Source organism: Somniosus microcephalus, unplaced genomic scaffold, assembly GCF_052327205.1.
Source record: "Somniosus microcephalus isolate GS21.2 unplaced genomic scaffold, FLI_Smic_1.0 unresolved_chr2, whole genome shotgun sequence".
Taxonomy (NCBI): Eukaryota; Metazoa; Chordata; class Chondrichthyes; order Squaliformes; family Somniosidae; genus Somniosus; species Somniosus microcephalus.
Window position 1 is genome coordinate 81,284,514 of NW_028225180.1, and position 18,617 is coordinate 81,303,130.

The 18,617-nt window shown below is 56.2% G+C and overlaps 1 protein-coding gene across 2 annotated transcripts in view; it reads right to left on the reverse strand.

Annotated features, from left to right (window-relative positions):
• dnajc4 (DnaJ (Hsp40) homolog, subfamily C, member 4) overlaps positions 1 to 18,617 on the reverse strand; it is a 235,967-nt gene that overhangs the window by 36,053 nt on the left and 181,297 nt on the right. The window lies entirely within an intron of this gene.

The window sequence follows — 18,617 nt, forward strand, 5'->3', positions numbered from 1 at the left end:
GGCCTCTTGAGCATCCCCCTGATTTTAATCGCTCCACCATTGGCGGCCGTGCCTTCAGCTGCCTGGGCCCCGAGCTCTGGAATTCCCTCCCTAAACCTCTCCGCCTCTCTCTCCTCCTTTAAGACGCTCCTTAAAACTTACCTCTTTGACCAAGCTTTTGATCACCTGTCCTAATATCTCCTATGTGGCTCGGCGTCAAATTTTTTTGTTTGATAACGCCATACGGGCCCCTCGAGCCTGCTCCGCCATTCAATAAGATCATGGCTGATCTTCTACATCAACTCCACTATCCCCAGATCCCTTGAGTCCCTTAGTGCCCGAAAATCTATCGCTCTCAGTCTTGAATATGCTCAACGACTGAGCCTCCACAGCCCTCTGGGGTAGAGAATTCCACAGATTCACCGCCCTCTGAGCAACGTTCGCTGTCATTTTGTTTGGAGCCACACGACCTTCTGACTCAGAGGCGAAAGAACTCCCAACTGAGCTAAGCTGGCTCTCAATTAGGAACCTATGTGCACAGTTGTGGTCGCCATATTATAAAAAGGATATAGGGGCACTGGAGAGGGTGCAGAGAAGATTTACAAGGATCATACCAGAAATGCGAGGGTATACCTAGCAGGAAAGGATGAACAGGACTAGACAGACTGGATGCAGGAAGGATGTTCCCGATGGCGGGGGAGTCCAGAACCAGGGGTCACAGTCTAAGGATAAGGGGTAAGCCATTTAGGACAGAGATGAGGAGGAATTTCTTCACCCAGAGAGTGGTGAACCTGTGGAATTCTCTACCACAGAAGGCAGCGGAGGCCAATTCATTAAATATATTCAAGAAGGAGTTGGATATATTCCTTAAGACTAAAGGGATCAAGGGATATGGGGAGAAAGCAGGGACAGGGTACTGAATTTGGATGATCAGCCATGATCCCATTGAATGGCGGAGCAAGCTCGAGGGGCCGAATGGCCTACTCCTGCTCCTATCTTCTATGTATCTAACAGGCTGGGTCTCTTTTCTCTTGAACAGAGAAGGCTGAGGGGTGACCTAATAGAGGTCTTTAAAATGATGAAAGGTTTTGATAGAGTGGATACAGAGAGAGAGTTTCCACTTGTGGGGAAGAGCATAACTAGGGGCCATCAATATAAGATAGTCACCAAGAAATCCAATAGGGAATTCAGGAGAAACTTCTTTACCCAGAGAGTGGTGAGAATGTGGAACTCGCTACCACAGGGAGTGGTTGAAGCGAATAGTATAGAGGCATTTAAGGGGAAGCAGGATAAACACATGGGGGAGACGGGAATAGAGGGTTACGCTGATAGAGTTAGATGAGGAAAGACGGGAAGAGGCTCGAGTGGAGCATAAACGCCGGCGTGGACTGGTTGGGCCGAATGGCCTGTTTTGCGCTGTATATCCTGTGTAATGTTTAAAGTACACCACCTGCATTGTTCTCTCGCTGAACGATACTGGGAATATTCTACCTCGTATATGTTAGAATCCCATTTACAGGAATTCCCAGCACTTGAAATTCAGGGGATTGCTTCGAGCAATGTGAGATCCCACAGTAATATTCTTGCAAGGGAGTCTGGGCAGTTGTAAACCCCTCTTGTGTCTTTAAACCTGGCTGCACTCAACCGTTTGAAAAAAGAAACAGGCGACAAATTGGAGCTGAGAATATCTGGGAAAGATTAGAGTTGCTGAACTCCAGCCAGGCTGTGATTATTCTGCGGCGTGTAAATTATTCCGAGTGTAAACTGCATCCTCAGGTAGGCCTTAAGTCAACTGCCACATGGAAGTCATTGTACTGTTGGATCCCCATTCCATGCCAATATAGATGTATAAATCTGGCTTTTCCACAAAAATTAAACCTTAATCTAGAGTAAAGATATTAAGGCCCGGGGAGAAGGCAAAATGTTGGAACTGTTCAGTTGGGTAGGAAGCTCAACGCTTTTCCAGTCGGGGAGAAACATAGAAGATAGGAGCAGGAGTAGGCCATTCGGCCCCTCGAGCCTGCTCCGCCATTTAATGAGATCATGGCTGATCATCCAAATTCAGTACCCTGTCCCTGCCTTCTCCCCATACCCCTTGATCCCTTTAGCCTTAAGAAATACATCTAACTCCTTCTTGAATATATTTAATGAATTGGCCTCAACTGTCTTCTGTGGTAGAGAATTCCACAGGTTCACCACTCTCTGGGTGAAGAAATTCCTCCTCATCTCTGTCCTAAATGGCTTACCCCTTATCCTTAGACTGTGACCCCTGGTTCTGGACTCCCCGACCATCAGGAACATCCTTCCTGCATCTAGTCTGTCCAGTCCTGTCAGATTTTTATAAGTTTCAATGAGATAAAATGAGATTTTAAAGAGGATTTTCATCCTCATTCCCCTCATGAAGTATCCCGCTCCATGCATCCCTCATGAAGTATCCCGCTCCATGCATCCGGGGAGGTGGGGCTGGAGATTGGCGACCAGGCACCAGCCCAATGCCGCTCTCGGGCTTCTCCAGCGAGGTGCAGAGAGAGCGGCCCCACGCTGACGTGGGGTGGGCGGCTGGCCTTCCACTGCAGGCTCCCAGCTTGGCACTATTGCAGAAGGAGGCCGTTCGGACTCATTTGCGTTGACGGGCAACGCTTCATTGTTGGCCCAGAAATTCCGTTCGCAGGCCTCCCGTGGGCGGAGGGCTGCGGTCTGGAAAAATCTGCGCCCGGACTGGAGGTGCTCCCGGGAGGCGCAGAGATCCGGTGCTCAGCCTCTCCAAACTGGCCGGTGCGCAGGGCCCACGTATCCCAGAGGCGCAGGCGGTTTCGCAGCGTCCCGGGGATCACGTGGGCCCTGGGGAGCCAATCAGAGAAGGGAATCTCCATTCATACATTTGACAGGAAGACTTGTCAAATATATGAATGGAGATCACCCCCAAAACATCGGAAAACTTGAAATTACATAAATTAACTATTTTAAACAAAAATTTAACGGGGCTAAAAATAAACTTACCTTTCTTTAAAGTATTTTTAAATGATAAATCAGTGGAAATTTTTTATTTTATTTACTTTTTTCAACTCCTATCCTGGTAAAAGCAGGCTTTGCGCAGGCTTTTATCAGGCGCAAGAATTGTAAGTGTTTTCTGCGGGCAGAGGCTCTCCAAAAAATGGAACTCTCTGCCCACAGAGGCCCTGCTCCAGCTCAGCCGGAGGATCTGTCAGGAGCTTTCTTGACAGATCGGAAATGCCGGTTTCCAGCGCATGCGCAGTGCAGGCCTAAAACTGGCATTTCCGATGTGCCTACGGGTGAGTACACAGCGTGCGCACACCCGTAGGGATCGGAATTTCTGCCCCATTGACTTTAATCCTGTTTCCCTCTCCCTTCCCCATAACCTTGTCATATTATTCACAGAATTACATCGAATTCACAGCACAGAAACAGGCCCTTCGGCCCAACTGCTCCGTGCCGGTGTTTCTGCTCCACACGCGCCTCCTCCCACCCCTCTTCATCTCACCCCATCAACATATCCTTCTAGTCCTTTCTCCCTCGTGTGTTTATCGAGCTGCCCCTTAAACGCATCGATACTATTCGCCTCAACCACTCCCTGTGGGAGCGAGTTCCACATTCTCACCACTCTCTGGGTAAAGACGTTTCTCCTGAATTCCTTTTCAAGTATGGGTTCAATTCCATTTTAAATTACCTTATAATCTCGACTTCAACCTCGATGTGAGAAAAAACCTTCTATCATCGCACTTCAATCACCCAGTGATAATCGTTAGTCGTGGTCAGTGGGCAGCACCCTCGCCTCTGAGCCAGAAGGTTGTGGGTTCCATTCCCACTCCAGGGATTTGAGCACAAAAATCCAGGCCAACAGTCTCGGTGCCAGTCCTGAGGGAGCGCCGCACTGTCGGAGGGGCAGTACTGAGGGAGCGCCGCACTGTCGGAGGGACAGTACTGAGGGATCGCAGCACTGTCGGAGGGGCAGTACTGAGGGAGCGTCGCACTGTCGGAGGGGCAGTACTGAGGGAGCGCCACACTGTCGGAGGGGCAGTACTGAGGGAGCGCCGCACTGTCGGAGGGGCAGTACTGAGGGAGCGCCGCACTGTCGGAGGGGCAGTACTGAGGGAGCGCCGCACTGTCGGAGGGGCAGTACTGAGGGATCGCCGCACTGTCGGAGGGGCAGTACTGAGGGAGCGCCGCACTGTCGGAGGGGCAGTACTGAGGGAGCGCCGCACTGTCGGAGGGGCAGTACTGAGGGAGCGCCGCACTGTCGGAGGGGCAGTACTGAGGGATCGCCGCACTGTCGGAGGGGCAGTACTGAGGGAGTGCTGCACTGTCGGAGGGGCAGTACTGAGGGAGCGCCGCACTGTCGGAGGGGCAGTACTGAGGGAGTGCTGCACTGTCGGAGGGGCAGTACTGAGGGAGCGCCGCACTGTCGGAGGGGCAGTACTGAGGGAGCGCCGCACTGTCGGAGGGGCGGTACTGAGGGAGCGCCGCACTGTCGGAGGGGCAGTACTGAGGGAGTGCTGCACTGTCGGAGGGACAGTACTGAGGGATCGCCGCACTGTCGGAGGGACAGTACTGAGGGAGCGCCGCACTGTCGGAGGGGCAGTACTGAGGGAGCGCCGCACTGTCGGAGGGGCGGTACTGAGGGAGCGCCGCACTGTCGGAGGGGCAGTACTGAGGGAGTGCTGCACTGTCGGAGGGGCAGTACTGAGGGATCGCCGCACTGTCGGAGGGGCAGTACTGAGGGATCGCCGCACTGTCGGAGGGGCAGTACTGAGGGATCGCTGCACTGTCGGAGGGGCAGTACTGAGGGATCGCCGCACTGTCGGAGGGACAGTACTGAGGGAGCGCCGCACTGTCGGAGGGACGGTACTGAGGGAGCGCCGCACTGTCGGAGGGTTAGTACTGAGGGAGCGCCGCACTGTCGGAGGGGCAGTACTGAGGGATCGCCGCACTGTCGGAGGGACAGTACTGAGGGAGCGCCGCACTGTCGGAGGGACAGTACTGAGGGATCGCCGCACTGTCGGAGGGGCAGTACTGAGGGAGCGCCGCACTGTCGGAGGGGCAGTACTGAGGGATCGCCGCACTGTCGGAGGGGCAGTACTGAGGGATCGCCGCACTGTCAGAGGGGCGGTACTGAGGGAGCGCCGCACTGTCGGAGGGGCGGTACTGAGGGAGCGCCGCACTGTCGGAGGGGCGGTACTGAGGGAGCGCCGCACTGTCGGAGGGGCGGTACTGAGGGAGCGCCGCACTGTCGGAGGGGCAGTACTGAGGGATCGCCGCACTGTCAGAGGGTCAGTACTGAGGGAGCGCCGCACTGTCAGAGGGGCAGTACTGAGGGAGCGCCGCACTGTCGGAGGGGCGGTACTGAGGGAGCGGCGCACTGTCGGAGGGGCAGTACTGAGGGAGCGCCGCACTGTCGGAGGGGCAGTACTGAGGGAGCTCCGCACTGGCGGAGGGGCAGTACTGAGGGAGCGCCGCACTGTCGGAGGGGCAGTACTGAGGGAGCGTCGCACTGTCGGAGGGGCGGTACTGAGGGAGCGCCGCACTGTCGGAGGGACAGTACTGAGGGAGCGCCGCACTGTCGGAGGGACGGTACTGAGGGAGCGCCGCACTGTCGGAGGGTTAGTACTGAGGGAGCGCCGCACTGTCGGAGGGGCAGTACTGAGGGATCGCCGCACTGTCGGAGGGACAGTACTGAGGGAGCGCCGCACTGTCGGAGGGACAGTACTGAGGGATCGCCGCACTGTCGGAGGGGCAGTACTGAGGGAGCGCCGCACTGTCGGAGGGGCAGTACTGAGGGATCGCCGCACTGTCGGAGGGGCAGTACTGAGGGATCGCCGCACTGTCAGAGGGGCGGTACTGAGGGAGCGCCGCACTGTCGGAGGGGCGGTACTGAGGGAGCGCCGCACTGTCGGAGGGGCGGTACTGAGGGAGCGCCGCACTGTCGGAGGGGCGGTACTGAGGGAGCGCCGCACTGTCGGAGGGGCAGTACTGAGGGATCGCCGCACTGTCAGAGGGTCAGTACTGAGGGAGCGCCGCACTGTCAGAGGGGCAGTACTGAGGGAGCGCCGCACTGTCGGAGGGGCGGTACTGAGGGAGCGGCGCACTGTCGGAGGGGCAGTACTGAGGGAGCGCCGCACTGTCGGAGGGGCAGTACTGAGGGAGCTCCGCACTGGCGGAGGGGCAGTACTGAGGGAGCGCCGCACTGTCGGAGGGGCAGTACTGAGGGAGCGTCGCACTGTCGGAGGGGCGGTACTGAGGGAGCGCCGCACTGTCGGAGGGGCGGTACTGAGGGATGAGACGTTAAACTGAGGCCTCATCTGCTGTCTCAGGTGGACATAAAACATCCCACGGCACTATTCAACTAAGAGTTCTCCCCGGTGTCCTGGGCCAATATTGATACCCCAACCAACTAACTAAAAAACAGATGATCTGGTCATCATCTCATTGCTGTTTGTGGGAGCTTGCTGTGCGCAAATTGGCTGCCGCGTTGCCTACTTTACAACAGTGACTACGCTTCAAAAGTACTTCATTGGCTCTAAAACATTTTGAGACGTCCTGAGGTGGTGCAAGGCGCTGTCGATACGCAAGACTTTCTTTCTTCCACTTCCAAACCTACTTTAGTGCCGTTTTAGTAATGCATCCCTCAGTACTGCCCCTCCGACAGTGCGGCGCTCCCTCAGTACTGCCCCTCCGACAGTGCGGCGCTCCCTCAGTACTGCCCCTCCGACAGTGCGGCGCTCCCTCAGTACTGCCCCTCCGACAGTGCGGCGCTCCCTCAGTACAGCCCGACAGTGCGGCGCTCCCTCAGTATTGCCCCTCCGACAGTGCAGCGCTTCCTCAGTACTGCCCCTCCGACAGTGCGGCGCTCCGAGTACTGCCCCTCTGACAGTGCGGCGCTCCCTTAGTACAGCCCCTGACAGTGCGGCGCTCCCTCAGTACTGCCCCCTTCGATAGTGCTGCGCTTCCTCAGTACCGCCCCTCCGACAGTGCGGCGCTCCCTCAGTACCGCCCCTCCGACAGTGCGGCGCTCCCTCAGTACTGCCCCTCCGACAGTGCGGCGCTCCCTGAGTACTGCCCCCTCCGACAGTGCGGCGCTCCCTCAGTACTGCCCCGCCGACAGTGCGGCGCTCCCTCAGTACAGCCCCTCCGACAGTGCGGCGCTCCCCCAGTACTGCCCCCTCCGACAGTGCGGCGCTCCCTGAGTACTGCCCCTCTGACAGTGCGGCGCTCCCTTAGTACAGCCCCTGACAGTGCGGCGCTTCCTCAGTACTGCCCCTCCGACAGTGCGGCGCTCCCTGAGTACTGCCCCTCTGACAGTGCGGCGCTCCCTTAGTACAGCCCCTGACAGTGCGGCGCTCCCTCAGTACTGCCCCCTTCGATAGTGCGGCGCTTCCTCAGTACCGCCCCTCCGACAGTGCGGCGCTCCCTCAGTACTGCCCCTCCGACAGTGCAGCGCTCCCTCAGTACTACCCCACTGACAGTGCGGCGCTCCCTCAGTACTGCCCCTCCGACAGTGCAGCGCACCCTCAGTACTGCCCCTCCGACAGTGCAGCGCTCCCTCAGTACCGCCCCCCGACAGTGCGGCGCTCCCTCAGTACTGCCCCCTCTGACAGTGTGGCGCTCCCTCAGTACTGCCCCCTCTGACAGTGCGGCGCTCCCTCAGTACCGCCCCTCCGACAGTGCGGCGCTCCCTCAGTACTGCCCCCTCTGACAGTGCGGCGCTCCCTCAGTACTGCCCCTCTAACAGTGCAGCGCACCCTCAGTACCGCCCCTCCGACAGTGCAGCGCTCCCTCAGTACCGCCCCCCGACAGTGCGGCGCTCCCTCAGTACTGCCCCCTCTGACAGTGTGGCGCTCCCTCAGTACTGCCCCCTCTGACAGTGCGGCGCTCCCTCAGTACCGCCCCTCCGACAGTGCGGCGCTCCCTCAGTACTGCCCCCTCTGACAGTGCGGCGCTCCCTCAGTACTGCCCCTCTAACAGTGCGGCGCTCCCTCAGTACCGCCCCTCCGACAGTGCGGCGTTCCCTCAGTACCGCCCCTCCGACAGTGCAGCGCTCCCTTACCCACTAGGCTTCTAATGCTTACAAATCATTAATGAATGGGTGGAATGAATATGATTCCGTTCGGTCACGGGACGTCAGCTCAGCTGCCCGTCTGGGCTGGAAGCTACTCGCAGCTCCCTGGCATGTATCCTGGCCTTAATTACTGAGAGTCTGCAGAGTTTGGGAATACTTAGATACTTGAAGCAACATTCAGAGGACAGGACTAAACTCTGGAGATTACTGTGTCTAAATATGTATATAACATACAGTTCTAATGTAAACACATATTAATTACGTTTTCAGTGTTTGCAGAAGTTCATGTATTCCTGATAAACTACATATGTTAACTGAGCCAGTTCTTGCAGGCTGCAATATGTAAAACCATCATGCTTGTGCACACACTAACAGGGCCTTTTCATCACAGCTGGCTTTTCTAAAATATCGGTTCTCCAACACCATATTGCTATACAGGGGCAATGTGTCACAGTTAAAGATCACTAATAATTCAGTCACTGATGTCTAGCCCCTGGTTGGTCCAATCGCTCTATTCCATTGGCATTTTTCTTCCCCGTTTATGGGATGTGGGCGTCGCTGGCGAGTCCCAGCATTTATTGCCCATCCCTAGTTGCCCCTTGAGAAGGTGGTGGTGAGCTGCCTTCTTGAACCGCTGCAGTCCGTGTGGTGAAGGTGGGCAGAGGAAACGCTTCAAGGACACCCTCAAAGCCTCCTTGAAAAAGTGCAACATCCCCACCGACACCTGGGAATCCCTGGCCCAAGGCCGCACAAAGTGGACGAGAAACATCCGGGAAGGCGCCGAACACCTCGAGTCTCTTCACCGGGAGTGCACGTCAACCCAAGCACCCCACCCACCCGCCCCTTCAACCACCGTCTGCCCCACCTGTGACAGAGACTGTAGGTCCCGCATTGGGCTCATCAGTCACCCGAGAACTCATTTTTAGCGTGGAAGCGAGTCATCCTCGGTTCCGAGGGACTGTCTAAGGAGAGCAGAAAAAGGTGCTCCCACAGTGCTGTTAGGGAGGGAGTTCCAGGATTTTGACCCAGCGACGATGAAGGATCGGCCGATATATTTCCAAGTTGGGATGGTGTGTAACTTGGAGGGGAACTTGGAGGGGGTGGTGTCCCCATGCGCCTGCTGCCCTTGTCCTTCTAGGTGGAAGAGGTCGCAGGTTTGGGGAGGTGCTGCCGAAGAAGCCTTGGCGAGTTGCTGCAGTGCATCTTGTAGATGGTCCACACTGCAGCCACGGTGCGCCGGTGGTGGAGGGAGTGAATGTTTAAGGTGGTGGACGGCGGCGGGTGCTGATCAAGCAGGCTGCTTTGTCCTGGATGGTGTCGAGCTTCTTCAGCAGCCACTGACGGTTATCATATCATCAGAGATTGGGGCAACTGCGGTGTTTCTCAGTTGCGTGCAGAGTCTTGTGCATAATCTTGTGCCCCGTCTAGTTCCAGTTTTGAACTGGTGGTCCTGTCGGAGATACAGCAGTGTCTGTGTGTGTGTGTGTGGTTCTTTTTTCCCACTTCCCCTCGTTGAAGGGGCCCAATTACTTTCCTCCCACACCCTCCCTGGTCAGCTGCCTGCTGCAGTGAGTGCTCCCTCCTCCGCCGCCCCCCCATCTCCTCCGACTTTCATTTCTGCCGCAATATCGAAACCACATTCCCCATCTGACGAGGGGCAAAGGTGCTTGAGCCTGCTGGCCAGAGGCAGGCCTGAAATGAGAACGGTTCAAAGAGGCCTCCCCGCTTAACAGATATCAAGTTGAGCCTTCCCTCACTTCCAACCTCCTTTTAACAATCAGAGCTACAATTTTTATTTTGGTACCTTACAACAACAACAACCTGTATTTATATAGCGCCTTTAATGTAGTAAAACGTCCCAAGGCGCTGCGCAGGAGTATTTTAAGGCAAAAAAATTTGACCCCGAGCCACATAAGGAGAAATTAGGGCCGATGACCAAAAGCTTGGTCAAAGAGGTCGGTTTTAAAGAGCGTCTTAAAGGAGGAGAGAGAGGCGGAGAGGTTTAGGGAGGGAATTCCAGAGCTCGGGGCCCAGGCAGCTGAAGGCACGGCCGCCAATGGTGGAGTGATGGAAATCGGGGGATACGCAAGAGGCCAGAATTGGAGGAGCGCCGAGATCTCGGAGGGTTGTGGGGCTGGAGGAGGTTACAGAGATAGGGAGGGGGGCGAGGGCCACGGAGGGATTTGAAAACAAGGATGAGAATTTTGAAATTGAGGCGCTGCTTAACCGGGAGCCAATGTAGGTCAGCGAGCACAGGGGGTGATGGGTGAACGGGACTCGGTGCGAGTTAGGACACGGGGCAGTGAGCACAGGGGGTGATGGGTGAACGGGACTCGGTGCGAGTTAGGACACGGGGCAGTGAGCACAGGGGGTGATGGGTGAACGGGACTGGGTGCGAGTTAGGACACGGGGCAGTGAGCACAGGGGGTGATGGGTGAACGGGACTCGGTGCGAGTTAGGACACGGGGCAGTGAGCACAGGGGGTGATGGGTGAACGGGACTGGGTGCGAGTTAGGACACGGGGCAGTGAGCACAGGGGGTGATGGGTGAACGGGACTTGGTGCGAGTTAGGACACGGGGCAGTGAGCACAGGGGGTGATGGGTGAACGGGACTCGGTGCGAGTTAGGACACGGGCAGCAGAGTTTTGGATGGCCTCAAGTTTAAGTAGGGTGGAACGTGGGAGGCGGGCCAGGAGTGGGTTGGAATAGTGAAGTCTAGAGGTAACAAAGGCATGGATGAAGGCTTCAGCAGTGGATGAGCTGAGGCAGGGGCGGAGACGGACGATGTTACGGAAGGTGGAAATAGGCGGTCTCAGTTATGCTGTGAATATGTGGTTGGGATCTCATTTCAGGGTCAAATACGACAACTAGGTTGCGAAACTTCTTAAGGACAAACTTCTTCCAAAAGGGGGAAAATAATTTTTAACAAACACACAAGAACAACAAAACGAACACTGCCCTTGAACTCTGACCCCCCCCCCACCCCTAACCTGCACACCCAGCAAGATGAAGCCAACACTTGGTCAAAAAAATAAAGTAACATTTAAAAATAATAACTTTTCAGCAGTGTGTTAAGTCAGGCTTTGCAAACAAATATGGTGATTAAACTCCCCTGTGTAAGCCGTGACTCAGTGGCTAGCACTCATTCTCTCGCCTCTGAGTCAGAAGGTCGTGGGTTCGAGTTCCACTCCAGAGACTTGAGCGCAAAAATCCAGGCCGACACTCCCAGCGCCAGTACTGAGGGAGCACCGCACTGTCGGAGGATCAGTACTGAGGGAGCACCGCACTGTCGGAGGGGCAGTACTGAGGGAGCGCCGCACTGTCGGAGGGGCAGTACTGAGGGAGCGCCGCACTGTCGGAGGATCAGTACTGAGGGAGCACCGCACTGTCGGAGGATCAGTACTGAGGGAGCACCGCACTGTCGGAGGGGCAGTACTGAGGGAGCGCCGCACTGTCGGAGGGGCAGTACTGAGGGAGCGCCGCACTGTCGGAGGGGCAGTACTGAGGGAGCACCGCACTGTCGGAGGATCAGTACTGAGGGAGCACCGCACTGTCGGAGGGGCAGTACTGAGGGAGCACCGCACTGTCGGAGGGGCAGTACTGAGGGAGCGCCGCACTGTCGGAGGGTCAGTACTGAGGGAGCGCCGCACTGTCGGAGGGGCAGTACTGAGGGAGCGCCGCACTGTCGGAGGATCAGTACTGAGGGAGCACCGCACTGTCGGAGGATCAGTACTGAGGGAGCACCGCACTGTCGGAGGGGCAGTACTGAGGGAGCGCCGCACTGTCGGAGGGGCAGTACTGAGGGAGCGCCGCACTGTCGGAGGGGCAGTACTGAGGGAGCACCGCACTGTCGGAGGATCAGTACTGAGGGAGCACCGCACTGTCGGAGGGGCAGTACTGAGGGAGCACCGCACTGTCGGAGGGGCAGTACTGAGGGAGCGCCGCACTGTCGGAGGGTCAGTACTGAGGGAGCGCCGCACTGTCGGAGGGGCAGTACTGAGGGAGCGCCGCACTGTCGGAGGGGCAGTACTGAGGGAGCGCCGCACTGTCGGAGGGGCGGTACTGAGGGAGCGCCGCACTGTCGGAGGGGCAGTACTGAGGGAGCGCCGCACTGTCGGAGGGGCAGTACTGAGGGAGCACCGCACTGTCGGAGGGGCAGTACTGAGGGAGCGCCGCACTGTCAGAGGGTCAGTACTGAGGGAGCGCCGCACTGTCGGAGGGGCAGTACTGAAGGAGTGCCGCTCTGTCGGAGGGGCAGTACTGAGGGAGCGCCGCACTGTCGGAGGGGCAGTACTGAGGGAGCGCCGCACTGTCGGAGGGTCAGTACTGAGGGAGCGCCGCACTGTCGGAGGGGCAGTACTGAGGGAGCGCCGCACTGTCGGAGGGTCAGTACTGAGGGAGCGCCGCACTGTCGGAGGGGCAGTACTGAGAGAGCACCGCACTGTCGGAGGGGCAGTACTGAGGGAGCGCCGCACTGTCGGAGGGGCAGTACTGAGAGAGCACCGCACTGTCGGAGGGGCGGTACTGAGGGAGTGCCGCACTGTCGGAGGGGCAGTACTGAGGGAGTGCCGCACTGTCGGAGGGGCGGTACTGAGGGAGCGCCGCACTGTCGGAGGGGCAGTACTGAGGGAGCGCCGCACTGTCGGAGGGGCAGTACTGAGGGAGCACCGCACTGTCGGAGGATCAGTACTGAGGGAGCGCCGCACTGTCGGAGGGGCGGTACTGAGGGAGCGCCGCACTGTCGGAGGGGCAGTACTGAGGGAGCGCCACACTGTCGGAGGATCAGTACTGAGGGAGCGCCGCACTGTCGGAGGGGCAGTACTGAGGGAGCGCGGCACTGTCGGAGGGGCAGTACTGAGGGAGCGCTGCACTGTTGGAGGTGCCGTCTTTCAGATGAGATGTTAAACCGAGGCCCCATCTGCCCTCTCAGGTGGACGTAAAAAAATCCCTATTGGAATAAGAGCAGGGAAGTTCGCCCCGGTGACCTGGGCCAGTATTTATCTCTCAATCAACATCACTAAAAACAGACGATGTGCTCATTATCACATTGCTGATTGTGGGATCTTGCTGTGCACAAATTGTCTTTGTGTTTCCTGGAATACAACAGTGACTACACTTCACAGGTACTTCATTGGCTGTAAAGCGCTTTGAAACACAGGAACAGGGGGAGGCCGTTTAGCCCCTCGAGCCTGTTCCGCCAGTGAGATCATAGCTATCTACCCGCCTTCGGCCCACATCCCTTAATACCTTCGGTTAACAAAAATAATCTATCAATCTCAGATTTAAAATTAACAACTGACCCAGCATCAATTGCTGTTGGCGGAAGAGAGTTCCAAACTTCTCCCACCCTTTGTGTGTAGAAGTGTTTCCTAACTTCACTCCTGAAAGGTCTGGCTCTAATTTTTAGACTCTGCCCCCGAGTCCTAGACTCCCCAACCAGCAGAAATAGTTTCTCTCGACCTTAATATCTTGAAAACTTCGAGCAAATCAACCCTGAACCTTCTAAATTCCAGGGAATACAACCCGAGGTTGTGAAAGGCGCTATGGAAATGCAAGTCTTTCTTTCTTCTGTTAGTGATCTGACCTAGGAAATGTCGCACTGTGCCATTTATCATATCCGAAAAAAAAGGGTCAGGGACAAATTCCATGCTACTGTCTTGTGTAGCCGATGCGGGGGAGAAAGCACTTTCTGGCCCCCAGTACCTAGATGGTTCAGGCTGTACCCTGACTGGCTCGACAGAGCAGAAGACCCCAGGCTCCAAACCCCGGGCCTGTGCAGAGTTGGCTCGGCCAGGGCACTCCGACCTCCGACCTCCAACCGCCCCACAACCACTCACGCTGGCGCCACCGGTCGCCCAGCAGGCCCACCCTCGCGGTGCCCCGCCTTCCACCGCCAATCGGAGAGCGAACAGACTCTCCATTACCCGATTGGACATCGAAACATAGAAAACTAGGAGCAGGAGTCGGCCATTCGGCCCTTTGGGCCTGCTCCGCCATTCAATATGATCATGGCTGATCCTCTATCACAATACCATATTCCCGCTCTCTCCCCATACCCCTTGATGCCTTTTGTGTCTAGAAATCTATCTATCTCCTTCTTAAATATATTTAATGAATTGGCCTCTACAGCCTTCTGTGATAGAGAATTCCACAGGTTCACCACCCTCTGAGTGAAGACATTTCTCCTCATCTCAGTCCTAAATGTCCTACCCCGTATCCTGAGACTGTGACCCCTCGTTCTAGACTCCCCAGCCAGGGGAAACATCCTCCCTGCATCCAGTCTGTCCAGCCCTGTCAGAATTTTATACGTTTCAATGAGATCCCCTCTCGTTCCTCTAAACTCTAGTGAATACAGGCCTAGTCGACCCAATCTCTCCTCATGTGACTGTCAGTCAAACAGCCTCTTTTTTACCATCCCCACTATGAGGGCAGGATCGGGACTGGCTACAACTGAACACGTCACTGGCTTATGTTTAACAGTGGCCACTTGGACAAGGGAGGCACAGGTGTCATGGAACCATATCTCAGAAGGAATCTACACCTTCAGGGAAGGAGAAAATGAAAGCATTTAGAAGTTAATAAAATCCCCCGTCTCCATAGGGAGCAGAGGTAGCAACAGAAATGACTGAATGTGAAACGTGCCAGCGACTCCACACCATTACTGGCGCAATATAATAGTCAACTGATTACTAAAACAATTAGTCATTGCATTAACGTGGATATCTGGTGAGCGAATATCTTAAAAAAAAAATTAATTCTAGTGATGTGGGCGTCGCTGGCGAGTCCCAGCATTTATTGCCCATCCCTAATTGCCCTTGAGAAGGTGGTGGTGAGCCGCCTTCTTGAACCGCTGCAGTCCGTGTGGTGAAGGTGCTCCCACAGTGCTGTTAGGGAGGGAGTTCCAGGATTTTGACCCAGCGACGAGGAAGAAACAGCCAATATGTTTCCAAGTCAGGATGGCGTGTGTGACTTGGAGGGGAACTTGGAGGGGAACTTGGAGATGGCGGTGTTCCCATGCGCCTGCTGCCCTTGTCCTTCAAGGTGGTAGAGGTCACGGGTTTGGGAGGTGCTGCCGAAGAAGCCTTGGCGAGTTGCTGCAGTGCATCTTGTAGATGGTACACACTGCAGCCACGGTGCGCCGGTGGTGGAGGGAGTGAATGTTTAAGGTGGTGGATGGGGTGCCAATCAAACGGGCTGCTTTGTCCTGGATGGTGTCAAGCTTCTCGAGTGTTGTTGGAGCTGCACTCATCCAGGCAAGTGGAGAGTATTCCATCACACTCCTGACTTGTGCCTTGTAGATGGTGGAAAGGCTTTGGGGAGTCAGGAGGTGAGACACTCGCCGCAGAATACCCAGCCTCTGACCCGCTCTTGTTGTCACAGTATTTATGTAGCTGGTCCAGTTAAGTTTCTGGTCAATGGTGACCCCCAGGATGTTGATAGTGGGGGATTCAGCAATGGTAATGCCATGGGGAGGTGGTTAGGCTCTCTCTTGCTAGCGATGATCATTCCCTGGCACTTGTGTGGCGCGGATGTTACTGGTTACTTATCCGCCTGAGCCTTGATGTTGTCCAGGTCTTGCTGCACGCGGGCACGGATTGCTTCATGAGCGGAGGATCTCATGCAGGACCTATCGTGTCTTTTGTTGGGACTCACAAACGGTACTGCAGAATCCCAACCCCGCCCTGTGGCAAACAAAACCAGCAACATACGGAGTCGTGCTGCACCCACTATGCTCGTGCTGTTAACTGCAGGTATTTCAGTTGTAAACTATATTTATGGAAGCCATAAAATATGCGTGGTCCCCAGATCAGCGCTTTGCGCAGGATGCGACCAACGAGGAACTGTATTTCTTTGGGTGACTCATTTGAATCATGTGTCAATGCACACAGCTGCCAAATGCATTAACACACTGACACAAACATCAATAATGTTCTTATTACCCCACATCTTCACTGGGAAGCGTGTGTCTGAAAATGCATTTCAAATATTTACACGAATAGGAAATATCTACAACAATTTGTGTCGAGCGTTATGAGAAAATACACAAAGGGTGGTGCTGACAGAAGTGCTCCACGAGCTGCTTTGCCATAAAGTGCAAGTTCCCAATGAAATATAGAATCACAGAGCACAGAAGGAGGCCATTCGGCGCACCCTCAGTACTGCCCCTCTGACAGTGCGGCGCTCCCTCAGTACTGCCCCTCCGACAGTGCGGCGCTCCCTCAGTACTGCCCCTCCGACAGTGCGGCGCTCCCTCAGTACTGCCCCTCAGACAGTGCGGCGCTCCCTCAGTACTGCCCCTCCGACAGTGCGGCGCTCCCTCAGTACTGCCCCTCCGACAGTGCGGCGCTCCCTCAGTACTGCCCCTCTGACAGTGCGGCGCTCCCTCAGTACTGCCCCTCCGACAGTGCGGCGCTCCCTCAGTACCGTCCCTCCGACAGTGCGGCGCTCCCTCAGTACTGCCGCTCCGACAGTGCCGCGCTCCCTCAGTACCGCCCCTCCGACAGTGCGGCGCTCCCTCAGCACTGCCCCTCCGACAGTGCGGCGCTCCCTCAGTACTACCCCTCTGACAGTGCAGTGCTCCGTTAGCAATGCCCCTCCGACAGTGCGGCGCTCCCTCAGCACTGCCCCTCCGACAGTGCGGCGCTCCCTTAGTACTACCCCTCCAACAGTGCGGTGCTCCCTCAGTACTGCCCCTCCGACAGTGCGGCGCTCCCTCAGTACTGCCCCTCCGACAGTGCGGCGCTCCCTCAGTACTGCCCCTCTGACAGTGCAGCGTTCCCTCAGTATTGCCCCTCCGACAGTGCGGTGCTCCCTCAGTACTGCCTCTCTGACAGTGCAGCGTTCCCTCAGTACTGCCCCTCCGACAGTGCAGCGCTCCCTCAGCACTGCCCCTCCGACAGCGCGGCGCTCCCTCAGTACTGTCCCTCCGACAGTGCGGCGCTCCCACAGTACTGTCCCTCCGACAGTGCGGCGCTCCCTCAGTACTGCCCCTCCGACAGCGCGGCGTTCCCTCAGTACCGCCCCTCCGACAGTGCAGCGTTCCCTCAGTACTGCCCCTCCGACAGCGCGGCGCTCCCTCAGCACTGCCCCTCCGACAGCGCGGCGTTCCCTCAGTACCGCCCCTCTGACAGTGCAGCGCTCCCTCAGCACTGCCCCTCCGACAGCGCGGCGCTCCCTCAGTACTGCACTGGAAGTGTCAGCCAAGATGTTGTGCTCAAGTCCCTGCAGTGGGACTCTGAACCCACAACCTTCTGACTCAGAGGCGAGAGGCAGCCACAACAGTGCTCAAGAAGGTCAACATCATCCATGACAAAGCCGTTTGTTGAATTGCTGCACTTGCTACTGGACTCAGTATCCGCCCGTCCACCAGCAGCGCTCTGCGGCAGGAGTAGGCACGGTAGGATTCAGTGCAGCAACTCAACAATGATTTGCATTTATATAGCGCCTTTAACGTAGTAAAACGTCCCAAGGCACTTCACTGGAGCGATTATCAAACAAAATCTAACACCGAGCCACATAAGGAGATATTAGGACAGGTGACCAAACGCTTGGTCAAAGAGGTCGGTTTTAAGGAGCGTCTTAAAGGAGGAGAGAGAGGCGGAGAGGTTTAGGGAGGGAATTCCAGAGCTTAGGGCCCAGGCAGCTGAAGGCACGGCCGCCAATGGTGGAGTGATGGAAATCGGGGGATGCGCAAGAGGGCAGAATCGGAGGAGCGCAGAGATCTCGGAATGAGTTGTAGCAGTAACACAACATCTATTTTGACAGTTTTTATGACGGCTGGCTCCTCGTATAGAATGAAAAGTTTGGAACTGCTGTGCTAGATTACGATGCGGGTCTTTTTCTTTTGTAGTGGTCCTCATTCCTTTTCTCCACAACCAGGCGAGCTGTCTGGCCTCACTAACCCTTCAGACTTCTCTCGCATTGTTGTCGCAGACGGGCCTTCACACTTGACCGTGATTAGAAGTTACAACTCCGGCTCTCAATCTGCGCACATTAACATTTGAAAGAGGCCCGCCCCAGCCGTCAAAGTAACGTTATCTTAGCTGATCGCTGAACACACGGAACTTGTCCTGGTAACCAGGAGACAGACCTGTCCTGTCTTGGCGAAGAAAGAACAGGCTCCATTTTCAGCTGAGGTGATCGTCTTCTTCGAAGAGCATTTAAATAGTGACAACAATTCCAACGTCCATCACAGTACACTACCTGAAGGAAGACCTTTACTCCCTGTGCCTCTCCCGTGGCACGGTCCGGGGGAGGAGAGGTTCAACCAAGGCCCCGTCTGCCCTCTCGGGTGGGTGTAAAAGATCCCGCGGCCACAATTGGACGAAGAGCAGGGGGGGGAGTTCTCCCCGGTGTCCTGGGGCCAATATTTATCCCTCAACCAACATCACTAAAACAGATGATCTGGTCATTATCACATTGCTGTTTGTGGGAGCTTGCTGTGCGCAAATTGGCTGCCGCGTTTCCCACATTACAACAGTGACCACACTTCAAAAAGTACTTCATTGGCTGTAAAACGCTTTGGGACGTCCTGAGGTTGTTAAAGGCGCTGGAGAAATGGGAG